This window comes from Pelodiscus sinensis, chromosome 8 (genome assembly GCF_049634645.1).
Source record: "Pelodiscus sinensis isolate JC-2024 chromosome 8, ASM4963464v1, whole genome shotgun sequence".
Lineage (NCBI taxonomy): Eukaryota > Metazoa > Chordata > Testudines > Trionychidae > Pelodiscus > Pelodiscus sinensis.
The window spans coordinates 38,205,120-38,227,912 of record NC_134718.1 but is presented as its reverse complement, the minus strand read 5'-3'; the positions used below and the strand labels follow the sequence as shown (position 1 = coordinate 38,227,912).

Sequence of the window (22,793 nt, the reverse complement as noted above, 5' to 3'; positions counted from 1 at the left end):
AAATCTGTGAAGTTTCCACCTAACAGGAATCCAACTCCTTCTGAGGACTGATTTCCAGTTTTATATACTTGCCTAGTTGTTCCAAAGTCACATGCTCCCAAGCATGAACCAAAAGCTGCATACTTTAGATGTGCACTGAATCCTAGCTTTTTACCTGGACAGAACAAAACTCTTCTGGGTTCCTTTGCAGATCTTTGTATCTCATGCAGAGCAAATAAGAAGTCATCCTATTGCAGCATGATGACTCTCTAAATGGATTACAAGCTGCATTGTCACACCTATGCTTCCAAAGACATGACTTTTCCTGAGAAGCTGTGCATGAATTCAACCAGAGTGCTCTCATTCATCCTTACTGCTTTTGCGGGAAATGTTTATATTGTTCACCTCTGTAGAGTGGTGAGTAGGGCCTCGATCAACATGTTTGTTAACTATTATGCAATTTCTGCTGCATCACGGGAAGACACAAATGCAAGAAAAAAAACCTAAACCCAGGGTCCATCTTGTGGTGAAATTCCTAGCCCAATCTCTATTGATAAAAGCTTTATAGTTGTGACATTTTGGGGATCACCCAGATGAGGGAGAGGGTCTGTCACCTCCTACCTTGTAATGTTGTGAGCCTCTATGCTGTCATGGTTCAGAGCCCCAACACCAGTAGCCAGCCTACAAGAAAAGGGTCTTGCTCTGGCTTCCATCCTTTCTTTCTGGCCTGAGTCTCCCCAGATCTGTTCTCCAAGTTTTGACTACCAGACACTGGAAATTTTTTCTTTTCTGCTTTGTCACCCCGAAGGAATGAAACCTGCCTTCAGGTATCAGTACTCTGGGGGCTTCATGCTTTCTCTCCTCCTCCCCCCCCAATATTGCACAACGGAGTGCTATATAGGGTGCACATAAGCAAAGTTTATGGAATAGAAACATGAGACTCAAAGATGACACAGTAAGAAGCCGATACATCCTAGTTACCTAGACGATAAATATAAAGATGCAACCTCAGACTTTCCACTCCATTAGTCTGTTGCCTGTGAACAGTCTCTGAGCATGCCCTCTCTCCAGTGGAGAAAACTGCTTGTGTGGGCCCCTGAGCAAGGTGTGGGGGCAGATTCTCTGGCAGAAGGGCCAGGATCAGCCAGCCCTCCATGCTGCCCAGGGCATGAGGCATCCCCTCCCCTGGCAGCCCTCAGAGCAGCATGGAGTGTGTAGTGAGGCACTTCAGTGGTGATTTAAAGGGCTGGGGCTCTGGCTGCCACACTGCCGCAGTAGCAGACAGCAGCTCAGAACTATTATATATGTTATTGCACCCTTTTGAATTGCCAGCTCCCAGGGCAACTGCCCCCCCCCCCAGTGGGCCTGCCTCTGTTATAGAGAGGAGCCAGTGTCATTCTTAGATACTGGCCCTAAGTATTTGGATAACATTCACATCACACCCCTTCCCTTTCAACCAGTTTTGCAGTGTTTTGTCTTCTATTTTTCAGACTGAGGTAATTCACATTTGCATAGAGTGGAGGAAACTCCTTCCTTCCTTCTTTCGGCCATGTCTATGCTTACAGAGGCAAAGTTTTACTGATACAGCTGCACTGCCGTAAGAACTCTTAAATGGCCATATTCTGCCAACAGGAGAGAGCTCTTCTGTCAGCATAATAAAACGTGCTCAGCAGGAGAGCCTCTTACACTGGCAACATTTATGTTGCGTGGGTGTGGGGGTTTTCACACTCCTGAACAACAAAATGTTTTATTCACATAAATGCTATTGTAGACATTGTCTTAATTTTTCCAAAACTGGGGTTCTCTTTTCACTTTCAATGTCTTTCCATTACTTTAATGGTTCACAATTGTCTTTCCCTGGATTGTACAATACTAGGTGTTCAGTGTTAGTTTCATGTAAGCAATTTGCCTGGGAGGTGTCCCTGCCTGATTGCTTCCGCATACTCCTGTGAGGTGATGCTGTAATAGGTGATGCACACACTAGCCACAATTACGATTTTCTACATGTATAATTCATAAGTATATCCTATATACATATCTTATTTTTAAGGCTTGGCTTGACAAAGCCCTGGCTAGGATGATTTAGTCGGGGTTGGTCCTGCTTTGAATAGGGGGTTGAACAAGATCACCTCCTGAGGTCTTTTCCAACCCTAATCTTCAATGCTTCCATGATCTTCAAATGACAATCAAGTTCTAAACTAGCTTCTATAGAAGATCTTATCTGACATATATTTATACTCAATAACATCATATACGACCAGTTGATTCATTTGCTTTTTGGGGGCAGGTTCACACCCTTGTTCTCCCTTGTTTGGCCTCTCACTGCAACAGTAGTCATATGTAGTTTATTGGAATATGCAAGCACTAGAATAATAAGAAATGGCTGCTCAGTTTCTTGGTTTGTAACAGTTTGTTCTTTGAGATGTGTTAATATGTCCATTACATGACCCATCCTCCTTCCCCAACACTATGGAGTGTATCATTGGGTTCCCAGTGAGAAGGAACTAAAGGATGATCAGTGTGGTTCTGCTCTTTGTACCCTCCAACACACAAGGAAGTCGGGGAGTAAGTGGAGCCCCCCTATGGATACCACTAGGGCACAAGTTCATAAGATATACACGTGCATACAGTGTAATGAACATAAGCAACCCATTTTGAAGAACAATTACAAGATGGTGAGTAATCAGTTCTTTTCAATGCTCACGTGGTGCCTATTTCTGAGAGGTCTCCATTATAATTTGTTCAGGTAAGGACCCCAGTCTCTCAGCTGTTTTAAATGAAGGGTGTCTTTACGTCTTATGAGTTTCAACAAAATATAGCCCAGATTATAACATTTGCAACTGCAGGGCTAAAATTTGATCTAAAAACTAACTAAACTTACTAGTTGATAATGTTTGGGAAAGACTCCAGGTGTCAGGGGTGGAATCATCATCATACAACAAAGATCATTGACATTTGTGTGAATACATGAGCATTACAGTAAATCAAATCTGCTCAATTCTGCTTTATAGTATCTGACTTACTGTGTGAATTTTTCTGAAGAGACTTTGATTTGTGCTGTGATTTTCATTAAATTAAAGAACCCAGTCTTGATTAATACTTTCTGTTTTTGATGGCAGTAAATTAATTGTTGGATAACTGGAGTTACTCTTGTCCAGTGCATACCATATGAAAAGGAAGTGGAGAGGATTTGGGCAAATACAATTCAAGATGTGAGTCAAAACTGGATTACCCAGGAATAAAGAAGCCAATTAAAAAGGATAAAGCATTGGCCATAAGCTAAGTGATCTCTTTGCATCAATATCCACTATTCAAAATGTTGAAATGATACCTATTTATCAGAAACAAAGGCTTCGAAAGAAGAGATACTGGACTGGAACAAACAGATTAATCAGCAATAAGTCAGTAGGACCAGATGGCGTAGGAGTTCTGAGAGATTGGGCAAGTTAAAATTTAACTTGCAGAGATCATAAGTCAATGTTGGTCAGCTGAACATCTGGAGTTTGGTACCATGATTAGAGAACAAACAGCATAATATATTGCACATTCCCACGTAATAAAGGAGAACTTGTTCACGTGTCTCTGAAATTGAACAGATATTGTATATCTGCTTTGGTTCTGCCAGCCTAATTTTTTAAGAAGTTACAGGCAGTTGCTCACAGTAATTGTGAAAAAACATATGGACAGAAGTCTCAGTCTAAGGCTGGGGTCTTGTAGTCTGAGGATGCGGCAAGTTGGAATGCCCCTAACTCTTAATAAGTGTTCAGCCTTTTTAGTCACTGACAGCTGGGCATGAGTCCATCCCCCTTTAGGCCTTCTTAGACCCTTGATGATTACAGTCAACTTATTTACTTCTCCACTGGAGCTTTGTGTACTTACTGCTGCTCCATCTCTTTTCTTGGAGACTGTATTTACTTCTGACAGTTCTGCTGGATCCTTTAGTGCGCTCTCATTTGTCATTCCAATTAGGCTTTTTTTCATTTGGCTTCAGACATAGGTGTCCTCCCAACATTTGCCAGAGTGCACTTAGTCCTTCTTGAAACCTGTTGGGCTGTTTGTTTTCTAAGAGCGATTACTGTGTCTCTGCGGCCAACTTTTGCCAGGGACAATTGTGTATGTGCAATGAATATTTATCTTGTTCTTCGTAAGGACCGCAGGTGACAGTTGCATGCTTCCTGTGATGATTTGGGGGACCAGTGATCTGCAGCTATTGAACAATGTAAATTATTTTCTCTAGTTGTGTTGCAGTACATAGTTTTGTCAGTAGTGGAAGGTTCTAAAGGCTGGATGCTACATTTTCTGAATTTGAGGCAAGAGGATTAGAGATCTAGAAGTGCAGAGAGTTTGATGCCATAGGGAGATGCGTTTGGATACAGCATCTCTCATCTCATAGACCTAGCAAGAGACAGCCCAATATGTCTGTTTTAGTGTAATGCTGGAATTGTAGGCACTTGGAGAGAAGAGGTACTTCAGCTCCTTTACATCTCTGGCTACTCACATCAGCACCAAGCATGAAGGGTGCCAGGAAGACAAAACCAGCCCTTAAAATGAAGGCAGGTTTCTGATGCAACAGATACCGTCCTTTTATGAGACTAGATACACTCGCACATCTTGCCTCATCTCCGAGCACCAGCACATTATGGGATCAAGCAGCTCAGCGCACCATTCCTGGGTAGGTGGGGGTGGGGGTCTGGCAGAGGCGCACTAAGACATTGCACCTTTCCTTTGGCACACTGACAGTATGTGTGAAGGCAGGTATCAATGAATCACTCCTGTCTCTGAGCCTTGGCACTGTGAAGTCAATTGCTCTGGGACATCGCCCTTCTACCAAGCAGGCAAATGGAAATCTTATGTACATGGGGTCTAAAAAGAAATAGGTATAACAGTGGGACCTGCTGGGTGCTTGAGAGGTTTCAAATCCAGTAACTTCATTTAGGTAAATAATTGGAAACTGAGCACTTTTAAAAAAATCTATCCCTGCAGATATAAATGCTTTCAAAATATATAAATAGGATTGAAGTATTTTAAAAATAAGTACAGAATATGCAGTAGCGGTTCACAATCTGAAGGATCCTAGAATTCTTACAGAATTCTGTCCTGCACAATTTAGATACCAAGCCAAGATCCTTTTGAGTAATTAAACTGATTAAATTCTAGGGCTCAGTTCACCTTTACTTTGCATAGTATCTGTGTTTCACAGATGGTATTATTGACATTGATTGGACTACTCACAGAGTAAGGAAATCATATTGCTCGCTGCCAGAAGTGTTGGTACGGCTGGTCTCATAGTGTAGGAATTTCTGAAACAATCCTGTTTGAATACATTGAAGAATGTCATTTTTGTTCTAGAGAGAACACTTTACTAGGAAATCTTAACTTGGACCATAAAGAAAAAAAAGCTATTCCTAAATTCCAGTTGATAGAATTAATTCTAAGAAATAATAAATAAACATTCAGTTAGTTAAAAGTAGAAAATGTTCCTCACTGGGTTGAGAAAAATGTTAATGATGCTTTGGATATTGCAAAAAGACCTTCAGTGGATGTCTCTGGATGGTGCAATACATTTAAATAAGACAATATTTCAATCTTCAGAAATAAACATTACATACTAACTCAAATATATTAATAGAAATTGTAACTGAGTGTCTTTAAAGAGCATTACTTATAGTCAAGCTTTAAATGCAAAACCAGCTGGAAATAGTAATAGTAAATTGTAAGTTCAAATATAGTACTACTTAATCTGAGTGGCCCCAGGTAGAATGAGGGGCAATTTATGGTGAACAAATAGGAGTTTGGAATGACTAGAAGCTTTAATAAGGACAGGGTTTTTTTTTTTAAACTGTTTAAACACACGGGGAAGAACTGTAGGGCCACACTAAGTAAAAGACACTTAAAACGGTGGTAATTTGTGGTTAGGAGTGTAACTGCTACAGGAGCAGGGTTTTAACAAGGCATACATTCCATACCTGTCTGTGAGTGTTAGAAGTGAGTGAGTCACAGGTCAGGCAATCTGACAGGGTATGTTAGTGGGAGGGTCAAAGTCCTTAGGTGCTGAACTAGTTTGATATAAATGCAGAAGTAGCTAGTGAATGTGCCTCTTGAGATGAAAGGCAATTGACAGAGTGAGCACTGGAGTTTGGACTTAAGTGGAAGTTCTGGTCAGTGAGTACCTTTTAAATAAATAAATTAAATACAAAAACATAATTTTTTGTTTTGCGTTATAAACCACAATCCTTAAAGATGAGCAAAAAAAGTGTCTGATAATATAGGTGATAATTGCAGAAGAGCCATGGAAAATTGATAATTTTTGTATTATTTGAAGCTGCATAAGAATCATAGAAGTGCGAAGACTGGAAGAGAACAGTTTATGTTCCCTTTGTCTAACCTACTCTTAAAACCCCCAGTGATGGAGATTCCACAACCTCCCTAGGCAATTTATTCTAGAAAACTTGAAAACTGTTGCTATGTTAGGAGGAGCCTAAATATGATCAAAATTATGCTGGTTGGAATGGGTGAGAAACATGAGCACCTGAATACCTGAGAGAGCCTTCAAAATGCTGGTATGGAAAAGACACCAGATGGTATTTCCATTAATTTGTGAAGCATATATTCTAACTGGCTAGCAATGCTTTGTTTTGAATCTTATTAATGTATTTATTTCTAGTTACCTTTTTTGTTATTTTTTATTTTGAAATGTTTTCTGAACTATGCTAATAAAATCTTCTTTTATTTCCCATAAGTGGAAACGGAGATTTAAATTGTAATATATGGCTTGTCACTGTTATAGCACTTGAAAGAGAATGAATTTGAAGTCAGAGGATCTGGGATCAGATATGGAGTAAGAACTTGAGATCTAACCAGGAGCAAAAGGAAATTGTAATTGCCTTTTTGAAATGGTGCCTAAAAAATATGGAAAACAATGCAAGTACAGAAATGGCCCAACAACTTGGGTGTGCTAGAATTGTTAAAGCAAGACAGAGGCTAATTTCTCAGGGCTCGTCTACACTGGCCCCTTTTCCGGAAGGGGCATGTAAATTTCATGAGTCGTCGTAGGGAAATGCGCGGGGGATTTAAATATCCCCCGCGGCATTTAAATAAAAATGTCCGCCGCTTTTTTCCGGCTTTTAAAAAAGCCGGAAAAGAGCGTCTACACTGGCCCCGATCCTCCGGAAAAAGCACCCTTTTCCGGAGGCTCTTATTCCTACTTCAAAGTAGGAGCCTCCAGAAAATAAGAGCCTCCAGAAAAGGGCGCTTTTTCCGGAGGATCGGGGCCAGTGTAGACGCTCTTTTCCGGCTTTTTTAAAAGCCGGAAAAAAGCGGCGGACATTTTTATTTAAATGCCGCGGGGGATATTTAAATCCCCCGCGCATTTCCCTACGACAACTCATGAAATTTACATGCCCCTTCCGGAAAAGGGGCCAGTGTAGACGTAGCCTCAGTGTTTTGAAATAAAAGATTATCATTGAAGCTAGACATAAAAAATACATATCAGATATCAAGCTCTCCTATCCATTAAGTCCCTCCAATCTAATGCGTTTTTAAGGGCATTAGACTATAGGAAAAGGATTACATAGAATTTCCTGTTACTCATTAGGAAACCCATAGATGTATAAAATCAAATCAGAAAAACTGCTAACTATTGCTTAATAACTAAAAATAAATGTAAACATAAGTAACTGTCAGGAGACCCTGCATTTTTTATGATTGGGGATTTTCTTTCTGTGTGTCATATTTGTACAAGTTGTACATATAAATGTGTGCTTTTGTGCCAGATGCTAGCTTGCTCTTTTGCAGATGTACAAGATGTATGAGGCAATAGATTACATTGATCTATTTCCTTTCTTGTACTCCTGGGAAAGGAGCAGACATTATCCTGAATAATGCTGTCCCAGACAGAAAAGGAGCTTGAGGTTGAGAATTTGCCCTTTCCCTTCCCTTCCACTTCACCAACCTGTATTTCCTGCTTCCATCAAATCTTTCTCATTGCCAAGGTGTCTGAATGCCTTCCAAGAAAAATTAAACAGTTGTCTTGTATTGCTTTGGGAACTTGCACACATTCCCAGTCAAACTCACTGTGAGGGGATGCAGGGTGGAGGTGGTTTGTAATAGCAGAGCAGTTTCTTACTGTTGATACAACCTGTAATAATGGTTAGACTTCTGCTCTCCCACGAGCATCCAGGGACAATCACCTTGTCTTGGTTCCCTGCTTGTGGGACTCATTTGCATTCCATGTGAAGCATCTGTTGTTGGCTGCTGTCAGATGGGATTCTGGACTAGATGAGCCTCTGATTTGATCTAATATGTCTTTTACTGTGGCCACATGGTTGTGTCACTGTGAGATCTCCCAAGTAGCTGCTCTATGCTGACTGCAGAGAGTTCTCCCATTGATGTAATTAAACCATCCTCAATGAGCAGCAGGAACTCCATTGGGGAAGAAGCTCTCCCATCAAAACAGTACGCTCCACACTGGTGCTTTTGTTGGTGTAATTTATGTCACTTAGAGGTATGTGTGTTTATTTACATCCCATAAGAACATAAGAACGGCCGTACTGGGTCAGACCAAAGGTCCATCTAGCCCAGTGTCCTGTCTACCGACAGTGGCCAGCACCAGGTGCCCCAGAGAAGGTGGACCGAAGACAATGATCAAGCGATTTGTCTCCTGCCATCCCTCTCCAGCCTCTGACAAACAGAGGCCAAGGACACCATTTTATCCCCTGGCTAATAGCCTTTTATGGACCTAACCTCCATGAATTTATCCAGCTTCTCTTTAAACTCTATTATAGTCCTAGCCTTCACAGCCTCCTCTGGCAAGGAGTTCCACAGGTTGACTACACGCTGTGTGAAGAAGAACTTTCTTTTATTAGTTTTAAACCTGCTACCCATTAATTTCATTTGGTGTCCTCTAGTTCTTCTATTATGGGAACTAATAAATAACTTTTCTTTATCAGCCCTCTCCACACCACTCATGATTTTATAGACCTCTATCATATCCCCCCTCAGTCTCCTCTTTTCTAAACTGAAAAGTCCCAGTCGCTTTAACCTCTCCTCATATGGGACCCGTTCCAAACCCCTAATCATTTTAGTTGCCCTTTTCTGAACCCTTTCCAAGGCCAAAATATCTTTTTTGAGGTGAGGAGACCACATCTGTACACAGTATTCAAGATGTGGGTGTACCATAGTTTTATACAGGGGCAGTAAGATATTCTGGGTCTTATTTTCTATCTCTTTCCTAATAATTCCTAGCATCCTATTTGCCTTTTTGACCGCCGCTGCACACTGTGTGGAAGTTTTCAGAGAACTGTCCACGATAACTCCAAGATCTCTTTCCTGATTTGTCGTAGCCAAATTAGCCCCCATCATACTGTACGTATAGTTGGGGTTATTTTTCCCGATGTGCATTACTTTACACTTATCCACATTAAATTTCATTTGCCATTTTGTTGCCCAATCACTCAGTTTGGTGAGATCTTCTTGGAGTCCCTCACAGTCTGATATAAGATATATACCAGAGTGATATAAAGTAAATCGAGAAAAGTGCTAGTGTAGGCGTAGTCTTAATTATTGTGTTACTTCACATTTGCCTCCAACAAGAGATCAGTTAATACTGAGTTCTACTTACAGAGGGGACAAAACTGTTCACCATCCATCCTTCAGATCAGGGGAGTGCAATGACACATTGGCTTCTCTGTCAAACGCAGCTCAGCCTGGCCTGGCGATCAACACCCCAGTATGGGGAAATGTAGGGGAAGTCTAGAGCAGTGGTGCGCAACACATGGGCTGTCTTCCTGGGGGACGGGGTTTCAGCACTTTGTTCTGGGCTGGCCAGCATTTTGTTTTCCAGGCGCGGATTTTACATGCAGTGGGGGGAATTGTAGGGGAGCAGACCGGCACTTTAAATTAAAGGGGCCGCAATAAAACGTTCCCAGTATTTTTGTTTTTTTGTTTTGTGCAACAAAAAATTTCCCAGCTCTGGGGGTTGCGCATGAAAAAAGGTTGAGTCCCACTGGTCTAGAGTAAAGTCTTGAGGTTGTGGGGCTTGGAACAGCCAATCTTATTTTGCCCCTATTTCTGAATGTCCAGTTCCCGTCCCTGCAGGTTCTGCCCCATTCCCTCAGCCTCATTCAAGCTTAGTCTAGTCTCTCTTGAACCCTCTGTCCCTGAACTGGTGGTTGAATGTGCCAAAGATATACAGAGCTGTCCCCTTTCGACCACCAAAACAACTGTGGTCTTGGTAACAGATGCATCTACCAAAGCTCAGGGAACCTATCTGGGTCAACTTACGCTCAGGAACTTTGTAAGTCTCAGAAAATTTTGTTCCATATAAATATATTGGCGTGTCAACCAGTTTGGAGAGAATGCAAGATGTTAAATTCCACCATCAAGAACTGGGGGTTCCAACCACACACCAACAGCACCACTACTCTGTTTTATCGGAACAAACAATGGAATGTGAAGACCAGTGAGTTATCCCAAGAAGAGATTCATCTGTGCAAGTTTGTCATAAAGAACAGTCTCCCCTAAAAGCATTTCACCTCCCAGGAGTGAGGTATACTATTGCAGATTGCCCCAGCAAGAACTTCATAGACCCTCATGAAGGCTGGAGAAACAAATACATTCTGTACCAGACTTTTCAGCACTGGGATAGTCCAGGAATAGACCACTTTGTGACCAGCCTGAACAAAAAAAATGCAAGAAATTCTGCTCCAGACCAGGTTGCACGTGGGTGCTGTGACAGGTGCTTTCCTGTTTCCTTGGTTGAGTCTTGTGATATATGCATTTCCTCCTGTCCCTCTAATACTGACATCGAAGTTTTTAAGCTTCCCTCTAATATGGAAGCTAAAAAGAGACTCAGTAATTATAATTCTCATAACATCAGCTTGGCCCAGGCAATAGTGGCACATAGACCTATCTCAACTCTATATGACCTCCCATAGGACCAGGGGGCCATCATTTTAGATGGGATGGGGGCAGCTTACCTATGACTAAACATGAGTCTAGTTGGTCACTTGAAATCTTCAGGTTTTTGGAAGATAATTTAGTTATTTTAGCTGACAGAAGCCCTGTATTTGATTCCCAGGAATAAATGAGAGCCACTCAGTTCTAGTAACATGTTCTGACTCTTGTGCAAAGTCATTTAAGGAATAGTGTTAGCTTTAAATTTTTAAATATATATTCTAACTTTGTGACTAACTGTGGAGGGAAGAAGTTAGGACTCCTGGGTTCTATATCATTCTGGGACGGGTATGCGGTTTAGTGGGTTACAATAGGAGTGGAACAGATACCCTTGGATTCTATATAAGAACGGCCATCGTCGTCACACCAAAGGTCCATTTAGCCCAGTATTCTGTCTGACGACAGTGGCCAATGCCAAGTGCTTTGGGAGGAATGACCAGAACAGGTAATTATCAAGTGATCCATTCCCTGTCACCCATTCCCAGGTTCTGGAACATAAAAGGAAGAGTCACCATCAGGCCCATTCTGGCTAATAGCCGTTGAGGGACCTATCCTTCTTGAACTTCCCTAGTTCTTTTTTGAACCATGTGATAGTTTGGGGGCTTCACAACATCTTCTGGCAAAGAGTTCCTCAGCTTGATTTTGTAGAAATTGTTTTTAAATCTGCTGCCTATTAATATCTTTGGGTGACTCCTCATTCTTGTATTATGTAAAATTATAAATAACACTTATTCAGTTTTTCACACCATTCATGATTTGATATCCTCCCAAGTCATCTTTCTGCAAACTGAATAGGCCCTATCTTTTTTTAATCTCTCCTCATACAGAATGTGTTCAGTACTTCTAATCATTTCCATTGCCCTTCTCTGTGCCTTTTCCAAATCCAATATATTTTTGAGATGGGGTGACCAAATCTAAATGCAGTGTTAAATATGTGAGTGTACCATAGATTTATATAGAGGCAATGTAGTATTTTCTGACTTATTATCTATCCCTTTCCTAATGAGTCCCTAGATTCTGATATTTTCTGAGAATTATCCACAATGATCTCTTTATTGATGGGTTCAGCTAACTTAGATCTCATCATTTCGCATATATAGTTGGGACTATATTTTGCCATGTGAATTACTTTAAATTTATCAGCATTGCATTTCAGCTGCCATTTTGTTGCCCGGTCACTGAATTTTATGAAAAAACAATAAATAATCCTGTGGCACCTTAATGACTAACACATTTCTTTGGCATAAACTCTCCCACTTTGTCATATTGTAGAAACCTCAATTTGGCAGGGATATATACACACATGCAAAGATGGGAGTGTTCCATTATAATGGGGAGTACCAGTGCTAAGGAGGCCAAATTAATCAGGGTGGATATGGTCCACTCCCAACAGTTGATGAGAACGTGAGAATACCAAAAGGGGTGAAATTACTGTGTAGTGAGCTAGCCACTCCCAGTCTCTATTTAGTCCCAGTCTGATAGTATCAAGTTTGCATATGAATTCCAGCTCTGCTGTTTCGAGCTGCAGTTTTTTGCTCAAGTATGGCAACTTTCAGTTTTATGAGATTCCTTTGCAACTCTTTACAGTCTCCTTTGTCATTAACTAGCTTGAGCAGGGCTACTCTACAAAAGTGGCCTGCGGGCCACATGCAACCCACGGCCTGTTTGTTTGCTGCCCACGGTGTGGTTTGGGTTAACTCAGGGCTCAACATGCAGCCCGTGGTTGGGAGCCAAAAAGCAGTCAATGTAATGGTGTTCTGTTGATATGCTGTTTAGTCGTTAACTTCCTGGATTGTTGTTGCTCATTAAAAGTGCTTCATGTGGGTGGAAATCAAGTAAATATTGCGTTTTATCACTATCAGCAGAACTGACTTAAGTGTGGCCTGCGTATTGTGTAGTCTTACCTTAATCTTTGTATTCATGCCCATCTGTGAAAGAAGCTATTTGCATATATTTGCAACCACACTTAAGTTGTGGCCCCTGGCATGTGCTGTATCATTGTGGCCCGGGGCCTTCCAAAGTTGAGTAGCCCTGATCTTGAGTAATATTGTATCCTACGCGTAACTATTTACCTCTCTCCAGTCTCACCATTTATTCCCACCCTTTCTTTCCTTTCTTTTACTGGAATGCCGGGCAGTGCTATTAGGACCATCTAACAATCCTTAATTTATTTTAATGATAAGCCTTTTATTAAATTAATCATCCTGCCTCTGTTTGTTTATAAACAAACTCCCTGTACTGCTCCTCCCAGCTTCTAAAATCATCACATATCAAAGGGAAACGGTGTTCCGGTTAAGAGCTCCGTCTGGGACTAGGGTAAGTGCATCTCAGATATGAAATGTGGAGGCAGAGATCTAGAGCCCCCTTAACCTACTCTCTCATCAAAGACCTTCTGACTTAGAACCAAGGCATTTTACTGCACTTCAACTTACAATCACTTCACCTCATGGTGTTGATTGCTGGGTAAAAGAATGGGGAAAGAGTTTAGCATCACAGACATTACACATATATTAGACCACCTGCTGTTGCCGTTCACCAGCCTTGACCTCAGGTCTGTGAGGATCAATTTAGCATCCATCTCCATGATACATTCACCACTTTTCTGGCTTCTGTATCTAGGTTTTCTTAAAGGCCTTCACTCACATGTGTCCTCCTGTCTCCTACCCAGCACCTTCATGAAGCTTGAATTTAGTTTTGTGCTGTCTGATGGATTTTTCCTTTGCAATGTTATGACCAATTTCCTTGTCATTGATGTCAACGAGAACAGCATTTCTCATTTCTGATAGCAAGTACTTCTGTGAGAAGGGCATTGAAGGAAAGGTTTGCACTACCAGCTGAATTAATGGGGCAGTGATCGAGCCAGTAGGGTTTGATTTATTTTGTCGACTATAGACAAAATTCTTCAATCACTGATGCTCTCCTGCAGACTCACTCTATCTCAAAGGGGAGTCAACAGAACATCTCCTATTGACACACTGCTGCAAAGACACTGTGGTAAGTAGATCTAAGTGCATCAACTTCAGCTATGTTATTTGTGTACTTCCCCACATAGCATATAGAAGCCCTCATTGACCTTCCTCTCTCAGAATTTCATGAAGACAAGGTCTTCTTGAGGCCGCACCGTAAATTCCTGCCAAAAGTTGTATTTGTCTGCCACTTCAATCGGGCCATTCATGTTCTGGTGTTCTTTGTGAACTTACATTCTTGAAAAGCTGAAGAGAAGAATAATAGTTTTAATATTTGGAAGGGCCTAACCTTTTATCTGGAATTTGCATAGTGTTTCAGGTCACTTCCTTGCCCTTATGTAGCCTTTGCTGAAAGGATTAAAGGGCAGCTGATTATAGTCCACTGGCTTTCTGACTGTATCAAGCTTTGCCATAATCCATCAAAGGTTTCCGCTTCTCTGAGAATAAAAGCCCATTCCACTAGGACTCGTTCTAATTAATCAGCCTTCTTGGGCAATATATCAGTAGGGACATTTGCAAAGCGGCAATATGAGTTTTGTACATACCCTTTCCAGACAGCACACTGTTATGTTAGTGTCCCAGGAGGATTCCAGTTTTGGCAAATAGATGCTACAGTCTCTCTTCAAGTAATCTGAAGTCCCACCATCTTGAAGAAACACCTCCAATGGAATGTGTATGCGAACAGCACACCTTGAAGACCAGCAAGTACTATATAGGTAAGTAACCGTTTTCTCTGTTCAGTGCCATACACATTTTCATTCTTTTCATGCAATCCTAATTAATTCTGAGAAGTATGAAATTTGAGCCTTACGTCTTATTGTATGAAAAGTTGCTAATGGTAATTATCTGAGATATATTTATTGCATCTGAGAAGTACATGAGATGCCCTAAGCAGGGGCGGATATACGGCAGGGCGAACGGGGCGGCCGCCCCGGGCCCCGCGCTTTAGAAAGCCCCGCGCATGCGCTTTGGGGGCACTGCGCATGCACATGGCATCACTGCGCATGCGCCGTGGAAAAGGGGGGGCCCCACGGAAGTATGCTGCCTGGGGCCCCGCAAAACTGTCATCTGCCCTTGGCCCTAAGCAATTCAAGCCATATAGTACTAATCTAGATTACCTCCTGGTGGCTGATTTCACACAGTGTCCTTGACATGAGATCACTTTTTCTTTATTTTGATTTTATTTCTTCAAATATCTAGAAAGCGTTTCTTACAATCTAATTCTCATTATTGCAAATGTTAGTGATAAGCAATGAACATTGTACGCTTTTATATTAAAGTTCATTTAAATATCTTTACACACGCACTCACACTGTAGCTTTTCTTTAAGTACATCAGGTTGTCTTGCAGACAGAACACTCTTAATTTCAGAATCAATCTTACTTTTAACTTACTTTTACTATTTGCCATGATAAAGCTGATTGTGACTAAATAAATGTCACTAATGCACAGCACAGTGAAAATATGGTTAAACGAATCAATTCTCAGCATTGACTCAACCTGATCATTTAATTTCCATTATAGCCACATGTGTAAATAGATGAGGTGCCATGTATAATTATAAGCTTGTAAAAAATATGGGTGTGCCCTCCATTTTAATTGACAGAATTTCTCAGCCAGGATCAGACACACAGGGAGCGGCTGAAATTAGGAAATACAAATGCCCTTTTGTTTGTTTTTGTTGGTTTGTTTTAAACTACTTATTTATTTAAGGAGTATTAACAGATTGACAAATCCTTACTATGTAAACATTACAGACAAGACAAAAAAAACAAGAACATATTATCACGGTGAGCTTTTGTTCAGAAAAGCATATAGCAGAATAATCACCATATATCTCTCTTAACAGGCTATTACCATATTTGGGATAGCATCTTTACAATATTTCTGACATGCAATTTTTGTGTTTATTAATATAGCCAGGAGTTAGAACACTGTATTTTAGTTATAAACTCATATTTATTTTAAAAAGTCAGTGACCAAGTATTTTGCATTTTTACTCTATTTGCTCTGCAACTCTTAAAGCTCTTCAGTTTGATTTTTATATGCTTACTCTGTACCTGAAAATACAGAGTACATATTGGGTATATTTACAGGCATGACACTTTTTAATGCTATGATCTAACAAATATTGAATGTTTTTAAAAATCACCGGGTTATGACAGTCCAGAATACCATGTGGTAAATAATTTAAATTCTATGCTTTTCTTATAAAAGTCACATTGTGGTTGTATTTAGTGTAGGTCTCTCCTCACCTCCTCCACACTGCAGTCTCTTCTGTTCAGCAGCAATGTTTCTCCCCAAACCTTGGCTCTGCACAACTCATCCCCGGCAATGACTCAGTTTTCCATTGATGATAAGTGGGGCTGAGGCTGCCTTCTCTCCACAACAACCTTCCCCTAGCAGACATTGCTCACCACCACCCCCAACCCACTCTGCATGCCCCCTATAGCTATGATAGGCCACCATGGTTTGGACATTCATGGATGCCACCACCCATGCCCTATCCAGCACATTGGCCCTACTGTAGCCCAAGGGGCTCATACAACAGACACTTCAGCAGACATGCCAATCCTCTTAGGCCCCAACCTAAGTCTTCCCTGCAGGGGTGTCTACCTGAAGGTGCATTTCCCCTACACACCAGGAAGAGAATATCTAAGAGTCAGTCATGGATATACCAGAAGAACTAGCTCCAGACATCTCACCTCCTACCAACTCCTCCTCCTCCCCAGACAAGGCAATTATGCCCTCTCCCCTGACCTCAGCAGATGATTTTTCATACTTTTTAAAAGGAGGAACTCAAAATAGCTTTGGAGGAGGTGTCAGAATCACAACATGAGCTCGCTGGCATCTTACAGGCCTCTTCATCCTCCAAGAGAGTTCTCCCTGTTAATCCCGCTATCATGGACACAGCCCACCAGGCCCCATTGAACAAGGCTGACACTGCATTCTCAAGTGCCATGGCAGTAGTCATGCATATAGCCTCCTTGTTCCCTTCCACTACATTTCTCCGTGAGGTCAAATCCACCGTAGAAGATCTCCCCTTTGATGGGGAAAAACTTTTTGTTGTAAAGATCAACAAGGTCCTTCACACCATGAAGGACTCACAAGCTCCCCTTCACTCTTGGGATTCACATCCTGGTGACCAGGATGAGGAAATACTGGTAGCAACCTGACTAATGACCTAGGTATACCCCTCTATACACAGCAGCAACCATATGAATAGTTGCAACACCAAAGGCAAAGACAGAGGTGTCAACATCAACAGTAGTGATCTGAGTCAATGACCCATCCACCAGTTTCTAATACACAAATTTAAAAATTTGCTTTGAGGGCCTTGAAGGCCTCCCACAAGTTACAATGCTTTTTGCAGATTGACTCTGCCCATTTTACAACCAATGGTCTCTCTAACGTCCAAAGGACGGGCTTTAGAGGTCATCTCCTCAGGTTATACCATTTCCTTCCTTTCCAATCCCCTACCCACATTCCTACCCCATTCTTTTTCATGGCCCCTCTCTCAAATTTCACCAACGTCCAGAGATACAACATCTTCTCCAAATAGGGGCGATGGAACCCATTCCTCCTCGACACAAGGAGAGAAGGTTTTATTACCCGTATTTTTAACTCAGAAAAAAAGATGGATGATGCCCCATCCTTGATCTTCACAAACTTCAACAGGTTCATGAAGTCTTTTATATAGTAATTGGATACATAGTTCTTGTCAGCTAATTGGTAAGTTATCTGCCAAAAACTAGAGTTTTCAAGTGTCTTAGTAACCTGAGCAAACAGGTGGTGTGTGTGTGGGAGGGGACAGAGAATTGTCTTCCCCCCCTCATTTGCTTCTTGGTTTGTATTGAGCATGCTTAGTAACACTGTGGAAGACGTTGCTCTCACACCATTTTCTCCATGCCCTCACTCTGTCGCTCCACTATCGTGGCATGCACGGGTCATCCCTCCCAAAACTTTGAAATGGCTGTATGAGAGTGGAGGAAGGCTGGTATATCAGCCTTAGAATGTGAAGGTCCCTTTCCCCAGGAGCTGAAAACAGGCCAGCTAGGGTCACTTACAGTCCAGTTTTAGGTCTGCATTTGACCTTTAAATCCCCCTCTTTTGGTGAGCAAGAGGGAGGAGGAATGGGAGCTGCAGCAGAGTGGGAGTCAGTGGGGAGAAAAGGCCTCTCCTGTGAAAGGCTGCTCTCCTTGCTCTAGGGGAAGCAACCAAGCTAACTGCCTGTCTAGGGTAGAACTGATACCCAGAAGCCAGTGAAACAAGACCCCATCCCAGAAGGGTTTTCCCTTTGGGGTTATGAATTTGTTTCTGTTATTTAGCAGAAGCATATTCCTTGGGGTTAGCCTGACACCCACAATGCAAAACACTGAAAAATAAAACCTGAGTGAGGAATAAAAGTTGTCTGGTGTCAGGCTGATTTATCCAGGCATCTCGCCATCAGAGAGGAAACACTTAGCCTGGGTAAGGTGAAGGAGGTGCCATGTCATGACGGTCACAGCTGGCTGGATGCTCTCTTCTTTTTTTCTGTATTTGTCATTTCTCCCCCTTTATGAAAAATGTTGCAACAGTTGAAGACGACAACCGCACTAAAACTCGTAACTATTTGCTGGAAGAGATCCTGGGCCATGCAACACAGCAAGTGCATTAGCTGGACCTAGGTCTCTTCTTTTGGAATCAAGTTCAGCTGTTGGTTTCTGTGCAATTGGGGAGAGGAAAAGTGTGCTCCTACCCTTCTGCATCTGCACAAGACAAGATAGAGTTTTACTTTCTTTATAACACACAGTAGAGGTTGTTTTAATGATGCTCCTAAGTAAAACCAACATGGCAGGAGTGGGGAACCTCAGGCCAGGGGACCAGACGTGGCCCTGGCTTGCCTGCATCTAGTCTAGGGATCTTAAATATCAAGTAATTGATTGTTAGATTAGTTGATGGGACACATCCGCCATTGAAGTGTAGCAACAGTCCCAAGGCTGTTGCTACACTTCAAAGGCAAAAGCACCACATGGAGCCTGGGATCAGCTGGGGACTGCTTGCTGACACCAGGCTCCATGCGGCACTGCCGCTTTGAAACACTGCAGGGAGCCCAGCGTCAGGCTCCATGCGGTGTTTCAAAGCGACAGTGCTGCATAGAGGAGTCCCCAGCTGATCCCGGGCTCCATGCAGCAGTGCGGTTTTGAAATGCTGCATGCAGCCTGGGGACTCCCCAGCTGGCCCCAGGCTGCACACGGCGTTTCAAAGCGGCAGCGCCACATGGAACCGAGGGTCTGGCTCCAGGCTCCATACAGCACTGCCACTTTGAAGTATCCCCTTCACTCCCCCACCCTTGCTGCCTCTTTCTGATAGAGGCACCAAAAGGTGGGAAGCTACTAGCTGACTATCTGATAAGTCGTTCACATCCTTAGTCTGGCCCCTGAGGCTTAGGGTCTCCCAACATTGGGGAGTTTGTACTGGCATTCCAGCCTCCTTGCTGCCCCTGTGGGGCTGGACCACACAAAATCTACTAGCCTGGCCTCCTCCCCCCAGGCTCTGGTGTGTGAGAGAAATGTGGGGAGTATTTTTCTCCTTAGTTGGAGGCCACAGTGAGGGTTTTTTGTATGCGGCTCCCGGCTGATTTTTCTGTGGGTCAGTGGCCTCCAACCCAAAAAGGTTCCTTACCCCATGCAATATGGGGTTTATATAAATAGTAAGCAATTTAGGCTACAATTTCTTGACATGGCTGCTGCGGAAAGGCTCTGTTGATGAGTAAGCAGTGGCAGTGGTTCAAACAGAAGTTTTTTCCAGTTCGTGTCATCAAAAACTCAGTATTGAGGAGCCACTATTGATGGAAGAAGATTTTTGTGAAAGTGTTTCCGACATGGGAATGTCAAAGTCTGCACAGAGAGGTATTTTTTAGGAGAGGGTTCACCACTGAAGATAACATCACACTAGTTCCCAGCAATGATGCTTTAACCCAAAAAAATGAGAATGTAACACACAGAGCATTTCTAAGCAGATAGTAGCAGCTGCGGGAATGCAGCCAGACAATTTAGTTCCATGGCAGAATGTACAAAATGTTCTAATCTTTTAAAAATGGTTTAAAAATTCAGTGTTTCTTCAAGAAAAGAAATGTCAGTGTATTATTCATCATACATGCCCCCACGTACCATTAACACTCATTCAGTGTGAAGCAAACAAAAATAAATACATCCAAATTATACCTGAGGTAGCTGAAAGGTCACATCAGAACACCAAGTACATGGAAAAATGTCCCAGCTTCATTTCTTGCAGATACTAACTCTGCAGACTGGCTAATTATTTTTATAAATATTTCATTTACTTACAATCAATCAAGGCCTATGAATCTACAAGTACACTAATTAGGAAGTCTTTAGGTTTTGAAATGAAATGCATTGAATGTTGCACATGTAAACCAATTGAGAGTCTACCTATTCGTTAACTATGCTATAGATTAATGGTGGAATGCAGTGGTAAGGGCTTCCAATTTACTTTGTCTCAGTGCCACATTCATTACAATAAAATAAAGTGTTAATATGTCAGTAAACAAGTTCCTAAAGGCAAATGAAATGATGTAGCATGAAGATCAAAACCACTATCAATTTGGCTTCACTACACTTTTTTTGGACAATGTTAATCTTTGAACTTTGACAAACAAGAATGTCTGTGGCATAGAATTTTCCTCCATTAAAGCTAGGAATCATTTTCATTTTCCTTCTACGTTTCATTGTACCAAAGAGAAAATGAAACATTAAAGTAAAGCCACCATTCAATTTGGCAGGTGAATTCAATAATGTGCTATCTAATCAGTGTTGTGCAATTGTTTACAAGCTGAATGTATCATTAGGGGACATGATGTAGTGTATAACTTGCTATCTTTTTTCTGCTTTGTTGAGATATTTAGTAGCTATTTACCTGGCACCATATGCTTTACAGACTCTTTGACACTGGTTCACTGCAATTTAATTAATCATGGGAAAGATTTGTAGATGCCAAGCTGTTATTGAGTAAAAAGAGTGCCTTTTAGACCTTTGTGCCAATAAGGATGCAAACATGCAACCTGAACAAAATGTGCACAATTGTGCACCTTTACTAATATGAGTTCACTTTAGTATTTGAGATCAGCTGCAAAGCTTCACTTTACATATCAGAGAGAAATGGTTGACATGCTTGTTTTAATTACCAAGTTTGAATATGTTGCTGTTGTGCCATCTAAAATTTTTGCACTGCAGAAACCAGGAAGATCACCCATCCACACACTCAATAGGGCTATTGATGAAATGTTCAATGAATTTCTCTTAATTTCAATGTGAAATGATGTTTTCACTAATAACTGCAAGATTACAAAAAGGAGGGAAAGAGAAACTGATCCCATAACTAACACTGGTGGGAAAAACAGGCAAAGGAACAAAACAGGTGAAAAACACATTTTTCATGTTTGGTCCTTTTTTGGTCTGGCTATTTTTTTCATATGTTTTTGCCTCTGGAATGTAGGTAAATTTTTGTCTGGCATATTTCACTTCAGCTGGATTTCTAGGCCAGTAATCTGTAATACACGATGACCAAGAAAATAGTGAGTTATTGTACTGTAACTGGCCTACTGCAAAGTCTTTTACTACAATACTGCAGAAACACACATCTATTTGGAATAGCCATACTGACCTTTTCTTGAATACAATGAATATCAGAATTTTTTATGTATTGTTTTTTATAGAGCCTAGTGCATCATGTTGTACAGATCTGTTAAATAGATATTTATCACAAGGAATTTACAATCTCAATTTGGCAAGAGATGGCAAGGGATGGGCAAGGTGGGGGTATGATTGAAAGGTACAATAAATATGAGAGAAGGTTTTGTTACTACGCATCTTTATTTCTTTAAAAAAAACCCGAACTGTGCTGTATACACTTTCCCCCTTGCAACCAAACTAGCTGTCATGGCTTACAGGCTGTGCCCACACTTGGCCCGTCCGTCCGCAGGCAAGAGCCCCCTCTCCAGTGAAGCGGCCCTTCTCGGGGAGCCCACTCTAGTTCAGCGGCATTAAGACAGTCCTTTCTCAGGGAGTCCACTCCAGTGCAGCAAGCCTCTCTTAGGGTGCCCACTCTCACTTGGGGGATCTGCCCCTCTGTCTTCAGGATGGTGCCTCTCAGGGCCTTCAGCATGCCTGCCTCTGCTGTGAGCCCCTTTGGGGGTCCACTCCCTCTGGACCCTGAAGGTCTCCACTCCCAGAAGGAATAGTGCAGCCCAGTTCTCTAGATCAGAGCAACTCTCAGGTAGCACAAAACAGGAGGGTTTATTGAGCTTTGAACGCAGCAAAGGATCTCTTAGGCCTGTAGGCTTGGGCCCTCAGCCCCGAACGTCAGTTTCCTCCTGCAGCTAGCTGGGTCCTGCCTGCTCTGCTCTCTGTCCCAAACAGCCCAACAGTCTTCCAGCAGAGCCTCCAATATCCCCAGCAACTGCCCCTCCCCTGTCCATTGTTTTCTCTCCAGGTAACAGGGTTGCCTGGGCCCCTCTTTTCTCCATCTCTCCTCTCCTCTCCTCTGTCCAATGTTTTCCCTTCACTGGAACCAGCTGGGTTGGTTGCCTGGGCCTCTCCTCTGCAGCCCATTGTCTTTCATCTGGACGGAACTGGTTTTGCCTTCTGAGTAGGGTCTGCTGGTCACCAGGGCACCAGATGCTGGGGCTCCAGTTCTGTGCTGTTCTCTGCAACAGCAAACTCCCTCACCCCTTGTCACATTAAACCAGTAACATCCAGGCACTGAGCTCTCCCTCTGCATACAGCCCCTCCCCCCTTTGAACCTCCAAAACTCCCCAGTTCCTTTCACTAGCGTACTGAAATAGGAGAAAAATGAAGACAGAAAGGTTCACCTTTGTGAAATGTATAGAGAAAA

The 22,793-nt window shown here is 42.1% G+C and overlaps 1 protein-coding gene across 5 annotated transcripts in view; it reads left to right on the top strand.

Annotated features, from left to right (window-relative positions):
* Positions 1 to 6,034: 6,034 nt before the first annotated feature.
* The window catches only part of LOC102460189 (putative neutral ceramidase C), a 67,295-nt gene continuing 50,536 nt past the window's right edge, over positions 6,035 to 22,793 (top strand). For 3 of the 5 annotated variants that reach the window (XM_006121468.3, XM_075935060.1, XM_075935057.1), the window contains exon 1: positions 6,035 to 6,137. The gene's annotated coding sequence lies outside the window, so the exon portion shown is untranslated. Of the gene's footprint in view, positions 6,138 to 13,858; positions 13,927 to 14,452; positions 14,615 to 22,793 lie in introns of all 5 variants that reach the window. The other 2 variants (XM_075935058.1, XM_075935059.1) reach the window with 2 other exon arrangements.